Here is a 12,257-nt window from a genome sequence, read left to right as displayed (position 1 = left end):
GCCATGTGTGTCTGTTTATGTCACGTGTCTGCCCCGCCTTTGTTTACTATTCCCAATCTCTACACACCTGTACCCTATGTATTAATCGTCGTGTCTATTTAACCGTACCGCGTTGCCAATGGCAGGGTGGAATCATCGTCAGTGTATTCGTTAGTGTACCCCCTATGTAACCTAGTGACACGTGACAGTGGCAGTTTGGGGTCACAGCAAGATGAGTGATAGCTAAAGTGCCTGTCTCAGATAACACAATTGCCAGACGTATTGATGACATGTCTACGTATATCAAAACGGTTGTTTTAGAAAAGATGCGCATCAGTAAGAAATTTGCCTTGCAACTTGATGAGTCGACGGATATTAGTAGACATTGTCAGATCTTGGCCAACGTGCGTTTTGTGGATGGAGAAGCCATTATAGAAAACTTCCTATTTTGCAAGACATTGCCAGAAAAATCAACAGGAGAGGAAATATTTCGGGTCACGTCGGAATATCTTGACAAAAGCGTGCTTAGGTGGGAAAACTGCATAGGTGTCAGTGATGGAGCCGCAGCCATGGTTTTTTTTGCACCGTGAGGCCCTCATTGCAAAGACCTTACCAGCAGATCTAGCTCCTGTGTTGGATGATGTTGTGCGCATAGTGAACTTTGTGAAGACGCAACCTTTGAAATGTCGCTTATTTGCGTCTTTGTGTGAGGAAATGGGAGCGGAACATAAAGACATTGCTCCACACGGAGGTCCGGTGGCTGTCGCGCGGCAAAGTGCTGGCCCAGGTGTATGAGCTGCGAGAGGAACTTAAAGTTTTTCTAACAAACGAGAGGTCTGATTTCTCAAAGCAGCTTGCAAGTGATGAATGGTGTGCAAAGCTGGCATACCTGGCTGATATATTTCATCATCTGAATGAACTGAACACAGGGATGCAAGGTCGAAATGAAAACCTGCTTACTGTACAAGCACTGATAAAGTGAATGGATTCCTTTTAAAGTTGCAGCTCTGGCAACAACATGTGCAGCGTGGCAACCTTGAGATGTTCCCACTCACCGAGAAACTGCATGATGGCAACACTGCTGCTATGTGCGAGGTGATTGGCACACATTTGAAAACTCTTGAGGAGAAGTTATCATTTTATTTCTCTTCAGCCTTCACAGAATGCCTTGACTGGGTTAGGGACCCATACAGCTCAGCATCAGTTGCTGGGAAGGACATGACTTTTAAGGAGCAAGAGGAACTCATTGAACTGAAACAAGATCGTGGTTTAAAGCTAAACTTTGCTGATCTTCCTTTGAACAGTTTTTGGTTATCTGTTGCCAAGGAGTTCCTCATTCTGGCCAACAAAGCTATTTTGACATTGCTGCCGTTTTCAACCACATATCTGTGTGAGCTGAGCTCCTCAAGCTTGACTGTGATAAAAACAGCGAGAGACTGAGAGCTGTTGAGCAAGAGCTTCGTGTGTGTCTTTCTACCATTACTGCCAGGATATCCATTTTGTGTTCAACGAAACAGCCCCAGGTTTCACACTAAGTGAGTATAAATACATTAAAAAACTATATTATTAACTATATGTATTATATGTACTGTGTTAGAGTGTCATTTTGTGTCATTTTGGTTGGTGGTGTTCCCCCAGGTTTTTGTAAATGTAAAAAATGTGCCGCAGCTCAAAAAAGGTTTAAAATCACTGCCATGTGTAACCTCAGTGTATTCATCAGTGTACCCTCTATGTAACGTCAGTGTACCCCCTATGTAACCTAAGTGTATTTGTCAGTGTACCCCCTATGTAACCTAAGTGTATTCGTCAGTGTACCCCCGATGTAACCTCAGTGTATCCTGTGTTCCTCCTCCCGATGTGAAACCTTGTAAGATTTTACAATATAATTAGTTATACGTTAATTTCACATGAATCGATCACTCTCACTCTACATCATTAAATATAGTTATCTAGAAACTTTAGTTATAGTTATCTAGAAAGTTTCGTCTAAGCATCATGTTTTGTGATATTTTTACGTAAAATGTCATTTTTTTCTTAAATTTGACTGGCTGTAAATTCCTTTTTTTCAGACCTTCAAGAAAAAAAATTGCCAAGGACATTAAAGTAGATAAATTTAGTTCATCATATGCTCCATAAGAAATAAATGGGAAAATGTCATTTAAATTCTAGTATTTAAAACAGCTTTTGTCGTGTATGATTTGACTCAGGGTAAGCTTTACCCTTCTGCAAGCACAATCCCTCAGTTAATAATAAATTTACTAAGTTACAAAGCTACAGCTCCTCCAAAGAGCAAAGATTTGTATTACATACCGGAAAATTATAAGTTCAAAACTCAAGACTGCCCTCAGCTACTCTGTATGATGGAGGATGCTGGACAAATACGAGCGCTGCATGCTTTAAGCACATCCTCGAGACTGACCCTGCACACTGATTTGATGAGGGATGTGAAAGAAATATACTTATTATTTTCCAGTCATTTAATCAGTGAATGTCCTTGGCAGATTTAAGAATCCGTAAAAGCAAGCAGTGATTTGTAGACATAATTAACCTAATGATAACTGAAATCATCTTAACAACCCTGATCAAAAGTTTACATATCCATGCCACATTATAAACACACAGGTTGACAAACAGAGCTTTAAATGGCTATTAAAGGAAAGCTTCCACACCTGTGACTCATTGTACTTGTAATTAAAGTCTGTTCATAAATACTCAATGAGGTTCTCAGCTCATGAGGTGATGCACTGACGTGGCTAGATACTGCAGCCTAGGGAAGACGAAAGAACTGACAATGGACCTGCGTAATAAGGTAATTGAACTATAAAGCAGGAAATAAGAATATTAAAAATATCTCAACACTTGAAAATGTCAGTCAGAACTGTTCAAACTCTGATAAAGATGTGGAAAATAAGAAGTTCTGTTGATACTAAGCCACAGTCATGTAGACCAAGAAAGATTTCACCCAATACTGTCAGAAGAATTGTTCAGGACTCAAAGGAAAACCCACAAACTGCTACGAGAGGAATACAGGCTGCTCTGGAAAAAGGTGTTGTTGTTTCAAGGAACAAAATTAGGAGGTACTTGAAGACAAATGACCTGCATGGTCGAGTTGCCAGGAGAAAGCAGTTATGGCACCCATGCCACCTAGACAAGCCTGACAGTTTCTGGAGACTTATCATAAACACTATGTTTGGAGAGGAGTCAACAAGGACTACAGTGAAAAGTACAACTAAAGTAAACTAAACTATGGTGCTGGATCTCTGATCTAAAAATTAATGGCAAGATAAATGCAGCATGTTATCATAAAATACTGGCAGACAATTTGCATTCTGCAGCAAGAAAGTACATGGGACACTCTTGGATATCCAACATGACAATGATCCAAAGCACAAGACAAGGTTGACCCTCTAATGGCTACAGCAGAAAAAGTTGACGGTTCTTGACCCCTTCACAGTCTCCTGACCTCAATATCATTAAGCCACTGTGGGGTGATTTCAATCATGTAGTTTGTGCAAGACAACAAAAATATTTACAGGAACTGGAGGCATATTGTCAAGAAGAATGGGCAGCTATACCACCTGAGAGAATTAAGGACTTCACGCACAATTATTACAAAAGACTGCATGCCATCATTGATGCTAAAGGGGACAATACATGAAATTAAAAAATAAAGGTATGCAAACTTTTGAACAGGGAATATTTCCTTATTTTCTTTTTTGTTATGTGTTCTTTGATTAGTGTGCCATTCTGCTATGCCTTACATATTACCTTGAGTCCTAAAAGAAATAAAACCAATGTGTTTTGCCTTCTTACTCATGTTTTCTTTAAAAAATGCTACATATCTTGTTATTTCACCCAAGGCGTGAAAACTTTTGAGCACAACTATATATTTATATAATATATGTTGGCATGTATGTGGGCATGCACATGACTACTGTAGATGATGTAATCCAGCTGCAATAGATTTTTCTCTTTTTTCCCAACAAAGCATTATGCATTAAAAGCGTTTTATAAATCTTTTCTATTTTTTCACTAGTATAAAAAAAAGCCAAATATTGGTTCCTCTTTTTAAAATAAACATTCTGTCAAACTTTAAAAAAGTTCAGTGTCTTACTAATAATTTGAAAGACTTCAGATTTACTTCGAGGAATTTTGTACATTTGTTATGACTATGCACTTCCCACGTATGAGCTTCCCAGATGGTTTCTGACATTTCTAATGTCTAAAATAAATCCTCCACATGGATGTTTGCTATCTTGAATGTACCTTCCCAGGCTGTATTTCTCGATATATCTTACTGAAAATTATTCAAACCCTATTAAAGAAAACAACTGAGTTTAATATTTTTTTTAATTTGTGTTAATGTTTGTGTGTCAATGCATCAAAACCCAATACATCTCAGAACAGATTGAGGAATTGAAACTGTCGGTCTATGATAAGTCATATGTAAAAGGTGCTTTTCCCTTCCTATACGTTCAGTAAAAGAAATCATTAAAAACCTAATCATACCACTGGGAATATAGATGGATTAAATGCTGACCATAAACTTAATGCCCTTGAAAAACTGTAGTGCAAAAAGATCAATGCAATCAATTTATACACTCAATTAAACAAATTAAAAACTTTTATGAACTCAGTGGGTCAGTTTAAACTTAAAATGCATTAGAAATCTGCTGTTAATGCAGTGATACAGTTCAATAATGTGCAGAATAGAGTGCACTGGGAGGAGTCCCTTCTATTGCATAATTCATTAAGCTTTTATGAGCAGTTTACTGTATTAAAAAGCAGCATTTTAACATTATAGGAAAAATCCGCTTTGACCAACCTGGTCTTTATAGCTAGCAGGATTTTTCTGTGTTGTGCATCATTTATTTTGTAATAATATTCAGATTAAATTGTTTTTGGTTTAAATTTTTTTTTAATGTTGGCATATTTAGGCCTATTTTTTTTATATTACTGTTCAGTACTGTCCAGTGCTGTTAAACAATCTACATTCAGCAGTCTTCTGACTAATCTTGGGAAACATCAGAATGCATCATCTCTAAATACAGTGGTGCTTGAATTCTGTACTCTGTCCATCTCCTCATCTGTACACAATGCTCAAACTTCCAAAGCTTCAGTTTTCATACTATTATCACCATCAATCTACTACTTGCCACAGTTCTTCATAGTTCTACATTAAGATATTGAAGGTCGTGGTAAAATATGGGGTTAGAAAATAAGCATTTGCTCTTTTTTTTTTTTTTTTTGAGCTGTCAGAAAACCTTACCTTTATTGCTTATGTTTGAAATTGCTCGTTTTTTTTTTTTTATTTACGTTTACAGCATTTGGCAGATGCCATATTCCAGAGCAATTTACAGAAGTGCTTTTGAAGTCTGTGAAGTCAATGAATACATCAACACTGCTTCACTAGGTGATGGACTAAGAATAACAGTAGTCTAAATCTCTGTTTTCAAAGGGAGAAAAAGCACACAGGCTTTTTAAAAGAAAAACATTTTTGAGCACAAAATAAAAGAACTCACTTATATTTATTCAGTACTGGATGTGTTAAAATGTTGTGCAAGTAAATTTGATATTTTCACCAGTTTGCTGCCAAAATCTGGCAACCGAATGCCCTGTGATGTCTGTCAGATGGCTTCATCTTTTTAAAGAAAGCCATTCTTGGCTATGTGATGAAATAGTACAAGCTACATACTGTATTGCGTATAATGGTCAGCTCCATTAACAGATCTAGGCTTGAATTGTATTCTCACTTATAAAAGAATCTGGCTGAAAAATAATTACAGCATAATAATGTGTAGTACTTGGCTGCAAATCTTTGTCGTTAACAATGACCCAGAAACTACCAGAAACAGAGTAACTTCTCAAGTGGTGCACTTCCTGATTTTTTAAGGTTTTTTTTTTTTTTCTCAATTCTTCTCTATATTAAGTCAAGGACATGCTTAAGTACATCTTAGGTGAATGATATGGCCAGTCAAGAACATTCTGCTTTTTAGACCACAGTTGTTTTAGCAGATCAGTGTTTTATAAAGGCTTCTGTGCCCCGTTCTATTCTATTCTATTTTACTCTGAGATGTAGTGCAGTCCACTGAGTTTTGAAGCATTTTGTAGGATCTTGGCAGTTAAAAAGGACAATGTACATTAATTACCATAACAATAATGTAAATGTACCCGAGTTAGCTCAAAAGTGCTCATTTTCATCGGCAGGCCTCCTGCCAGATGTGAAAAGGGCAACCTTAAAAATAATCACAATTATAAAATCACAAAATAAAATTACATTCAACACATTATAGTTAACAAATACAATTCCCGTAAAATAATTATAAATATATACAGTAAATACACACAGCAAGAATTAGTGGCCACAGGTCTGGCTCTCTACAAGCCTTTTTTTTTGCATTCTTTTTGAATGAAAAGAATGACAAAGACTCTCTGATTGTTTCCGGTACTGTGTTCCATTGCTGACCTGCCCTTACCGAGAGAACAGCCTGACCAAAAGATGTTTTTCTCTGAGGGACAATGCAGTCTTCCCTCACTGCTCCTCTGGTTACCCTAACCTCACTTGAAATAAACTGTCACATAGTGGAGGAGGTGGTAAACCACATCTGATACAGTGGTGGTAGTGGTATGTTTTTTTTTTGTCCAGTATTTTTAAAGCTTGTTTATATAAAGTTTCTAATGGTTTTAATGTTGTAGAATGCATATTGGACCAGCTTATTAAACAATATGTTATGTCGGATAGATTCATGGAAAAGAAACATAATTTAGCAGCTTCTGTTGAAAGGAAGTCTCTAATGAATCTAAAGTTTACTAAACTAAATTTGATTCTATTACTAACTTTTCTAATGTGAGTTTTGAAATTTAGGTTTGAATCTTTACTGTACAGTATATAATCCTAAATATTTAAATTCCGTGACAACCTGTATTCTATCTCCAGATATGATAATTTTGGGTTTTGTAATTATATTATTTTTTGAAAAGAACATGGAATCTGTTTTAGATATGTTCAATTGCAGACAGGATTGCTCAAGCCAGATTAAGATCAACGATTAAGATCATGGCCTCTGATAGTTTTGAGGCAACTTCCTCTGTAGATTTTCCATAAACCAAGATAACTGTGTCATCTGCATACATCAGAGTTTCACAGTTCTTACACAAAGATGGTAAATCATTAATATATACTGAAAAGAATTGGACCTATAATTGAGCCCTGTGGAACACCAGATGATAATGGTAAGGGTGTAGAATTATATTGGTCAATTCTTACACTTTGTGAATGAGATAAGAGATATGAATTAATAAGGCTAATGAATTTGGAAGAAAAATTAAATGCATGAAGTTTATGCAGTAAAACTGAATGGTTAATTGTATCGAATGCTTTGCGAAAATACAAAAAAATTGTCCCACTATCCTTCCTTTGTCCATATTTGATTTAAATTTTCGAAAAAATAACATGTTGCTGTCTCTGTAGAATGATTAGCCCTAAAACCAAATTGCATTGAATGTAACAGAAAGGAGCTGCAATTAAGATGATTAGTGATTTGTTTAACAACCAGTTTTTCAAAAACTTTAGATACTGTTGGCAAAATGCTAATAGGTCGGTAATTAGGTGTAAGAAGGGAGATACCACCTTTAAATATAGGAATAACTCTAGCAAGTTTCCATGACTCAGGAAATTTCCCTTGATCTAGTGACACATTAATGATATGTGTTAGTGGACCCATAATTGACTGACCTATTTGTTTTAGCATGAGTGTGTCCATCCCATACACATCTTTTACTTTTGAGGACTTAAGCTGTGTAATTGCCTTTTCCACATTGGATATGGATACAGATTTTGGATATAGTGGGGGCACAATTAACACTCTGAACTCTGAACAGGTAAGTTGTTACAGTATATTTCACATCGAAACTTTTGGCTATGGTATCAACAGAATCAACAAAATACTCGTTTATTGTCTGAGCCACAGCAGATAGATCCTGAAAAAGCATGCCATTATTCTTTAGCTTTATTGAATTACTACTAGAAGAAGTCTTACCCGTTAGTTTATTAATCTGTTCCCAAATCGCTTTTGAATCTGCCTTTGCTTTTCGTATTTGCCTTGTAACTTTATTCCTTAACAAAGCGAATTTTTGTCTCTCACAAGATAGTTTTGATTTTATGGCTTTTTTAAGGGCATTGTCTCTATCTTTCATTAATTGTTTGATATCATCACTAAGCCAGGGAAGAGAACACTTTCTATTTTTATGTTTGTCACTGCAAATTCATACATTTTTGTTTGTAAGCATTCAATAAATTTCTGACTGATTATTTCCAAATCGTTGTCCAATAATAGAGTGTCCGAGTTCATATTTCTTATTGCTGTATGAAATTCTCTGTGGAATGCTGATGAACTCCTTTTTTCCAGAATAAGCTACAAATCGCTTTCTGGTTAACTTTCTTGTTATCAGCACCATGTTGTGATCTGAGAGACCAGTTACAGTAGCATATTGTACGATTTTGTGATCCGTTCCGGATGATTGGGGAAAATTAAGTCAATTAAGGTGCTACAATTGTTTGTGATCCGTGTTGGTCCTTTAACCATCTGGACAAGATTAAATCCATCCATAATTTTCTGCAGTTTTTTCCTTGTACTGTTATCATTCCAGTGTAGATTAAAATCACCCATCACTATAACCTCCTTTTTAAAATCACACTGCTTTAACATTTCCTTTAACTTATCATAAAAGTCTTTGTTAATTAATGTGAGAGACATCTGAGGTGCAAGAGATAAATTTAACCCAATACATTCTAGATCAGTTGGTGTTTTCCACTGTATTTCACTGCACTGTATGTTGTCTCTCACATAGATCATTACTCCTCCTCCTTGGCATCCGTTCTATCTTTCCTGTAGGAGATGTACCCTGGGATAACGAGCGCAGCAATAGGGGAGTTTTTATGCAGCCAAGTTTTAGATAGGCAGAAATAATCCAGATTTGATTCAGTCATCGTGTGGATAATTTGATCGCTTTTTGATTTTAAGCTTTGGATATTTAAATGTCCGCCAAAGAGACCTTTTGGTTTGACTTTTTGAATAAAGCCCTCAAGCTAAAGTAAACTTAAGCTCCCATTTTTTTATTTTATAATTTGTTTTATAATAATCATAAGAATGGAAACAGATCCTGGACATAAACTTAAAAAATTGAAGATACTTGTCAGGGACAGGCTTGGACATTTGTTGCCGGTACTCTAAAGGGCGTTCCAGCAGTGTATGTTTTTGTATTACGTATGTCATGTGCTGTTTATGTTTCATGTTCATGTGCCTTTGCCCTGCCCTAGCCTCTATCTCTTTACACTTGTTCCCAATTTGGTTGTAATTGTTTCCACTACTTATCCCTGCCGTCTTTGAGTCATGTTTTCTTGTCCATGTTTTCTGTTCGGTCCAGTCTCTGTATTTAGTTATGTAGTTTTGAGTTTCAGCTTAATTTCTAGTCCATTTACGTTTTGCCTAGTTTTTGACAGAGTTTCCTGTCCTTTTTACTCTTGTTATTTTGCTAATGAATTGTGTCCATTTGTTATACTTGCTAAAAGGTGGACTGACTGTTAACCTAGCTGTGCAAATGATTTTATCTAGGGTGTATCACTGTCTCGCACCCATAATTCTCAGGATAGATTCTGGATCTACCACCTCATCACAACAACACTGTTCTGACAGAAATTATTTGTCAAACAGAATGGTAAGGATTTTCAGTTAACATGTCAACTGCTCATTACACAAAGTGGAAAATAAACCCTTCTTTGCTGAAAGAAATTCCTCCTAAATTTTTTTGGTCGGTTGGTTCTTCGTTTTTAGTTTTGTTTTTTAAATTTTTTTCTGAACCATTTGTCCTTCTTAGAATCAGTAAAACACAAGGGTCTTCTCAACACAAACCGCTTTCCAGGGAGCACCCTGATGTCAGACACAGACTTGAGGAAATCTGTTCATGATCCATCTCAAGAGGAAAACTGTGAAAAACAGCCTGCTGCATCCAGTGAAGTGGCATAACAATCATTCTGTGAAGCTCCTGAGTAATTTTAGTGAAGGATGTCCTGTTACTCAGGCTAAGAGTTGAGAGGAGAAAAGCCCTTCTGTTGAGCAGCAGTCTCAGTACAGCTGGCATATGATAGCGCTCTACTTATTTATTAAAATCAAAGAAATCATAAAACTGCATCTTGTCAGTCTATGACAGAATATAAAACAACAATTAATCTTCTGATCTATCAGAATTTAGAATTAAACAGTTCTGTGGTTTAATCTATAATAAACTCAGAATTTATACTGATTTATACAGTAAGTTGCTCAAAAACATGAATATAAACAGTTATAGAATGGATATTATTTATAATCACGCTCTCCGTTGAGGATGGGTTCAAGGTTTGTTCCTAATTTTCTTCATCACTCAGAGTTTTTCATTGAAAACATTACTTCCAGGCTTGCTCATTAAGGAAAAATATAAATTTAATTTTAGACTTTCTCATTTTTATTCTGAATTTTTATATTTCTGTAAAGCTGCTTTGAGTCAACAGCCATTCCACAGGCGCTATAGAAATAAATTAAACTGAATTTTTAGAACATGAAATGAGCCAACCAAAGATAGTTTACTATATATGTAGCACCCTGCTCTGATGGAGAACCCTAACATCAGAGAGATTCATAAGTGAGATTTACTGAGATGATAGAAGCACATAAGTCTTTCTAATCTCATACTGGGCTTCTGCAAGAACAACAATAACCTGAAGTGTGAGAGATTGATGGGAACTCGTAAGATTGAGGCAAAATAATCCACTAGCTCAAACCCCATCAAAATTGCTATGATTATTAAGTGAATGGGAGGTGAAAATTCCTCACTGCACAAGTACACCAAATGTCATCTACTAGAAAGGCAAGCCTTTTTTTAACTAGTAAATGCTTTTTGAAATGTCAAACACAATGACAATGAGAGCTAAACTAAACTTGACACAATAAATTACATTTAAAAGTGTCCTTTACCTACTCGACATCCGTTACTAGGCAACAGTTTGTGACATATGATGTTTTAATAATATGATAATCCTGCCTTTTTTTTTTAGGAAATACATTTTTCTAAAATTCAGGAGGTTTGTTTAAGCTTTAGTTCCCTCATGCACAGAACTGCCCTAAATCATGAAAACATGTCACGAAATTATATCAGAAAAAGCATTTGGCTCATGCTGCTGAGAATGTCCTTATTATAACTCCACCAGTTTACCTTCCTTATAACAAAGAAAGTAATAATACTAATAATTTTTTGGCTGTTATTTTTTTTAACTTTTTTTTTTAAAAATCTATACTTTAATTGTCCTAAATACTTTATAAATCTTTATAAATAATTTTAAATCACTATTCGCCACGTTTGGATGCCAATGTAAGTTCGCAAAGCTATGAGCATTAACAGTAAAGCAATATCCGCCATTGTTGATGTTGTGTTTGTGTTTACCAGAGCTGCGCTAACGTTGATGTATAACAGTGTATACAGTGATGTAAGACTTTGCTCTGTGATGGCTCTCTAGCCCAAGGAAAGGCAAACCGGTTCTAAGAAGGCTCACCAGTGGAACCAACTTCGAACCAGCACTCTGAACCAGCACCCGGTTCTTTCTGGTGGAAAGGGGCAAATGACCTTTAAGATGATCAAGTGTCACAAACCTACAAGCTCAGCACAATATAATCACAGTGGTATTTGTATTGGTATTTGGTAGACATTTGTGTGGTGGTCAGCTTGTAATATAAGGACAATATAAGGACAGACTCCACTCTTCTCTGAAGGCCTGCCACTAGATTGTGGAGTGTGTGCATTCATTCACAAATTCCATATATTGGTGAGGTCAGGCACTGATTTTGGGCAAGGATACCTGGAGAGTGGTCAGGGTTCCAGTTGATTCCAGTGTCCAGTGGGGTTGAGGTAAGGGCTACACAATAAACATGGCTAGCAGGTAGCTTGATTTGTGCACAGGGTCATTGTCATGCTTGAACAGGTTCGGGCAGAACATTGAAGCTTTTACTTGTTCTTCAGTAGTCTAACAGGTTGTTTGTTTGCTAAGCTAATCAAAACTTTGGTATGCATTGTGTTTATCTCTATTATTTTACTGTACATCTGTGATTCCTCAGGCTTTTGGACAAAAAGTTATAGATTTCCAGTGAACACTAGTCTGTTTACATGAACTAACTAAGCAGTGAGCAGCTAATTATCCAAAAACCTCATCCAGTTTTAACACAATAAAAATGTCATCTATTTAAAAAGTA

The sequence above is a fragment of the Tachysurus fulvidraco genome, chromosome 4 (genome assembly GCF_022655615.1).
Source record: "Tachysurus fulvidraco isolate hzauxx_2018 chromosome 4, HZAU_PFXX_2.0, whole genome shotgun sequence".
NCBI lineage: Eukaryota > Metazoa > Chordata > Actinopteri > Siluriformes > Bagridae > Tachysurus > Tachysurus fulvidraco.
This window is presented reverse-complemented; position numbering follows the sequence as displayed.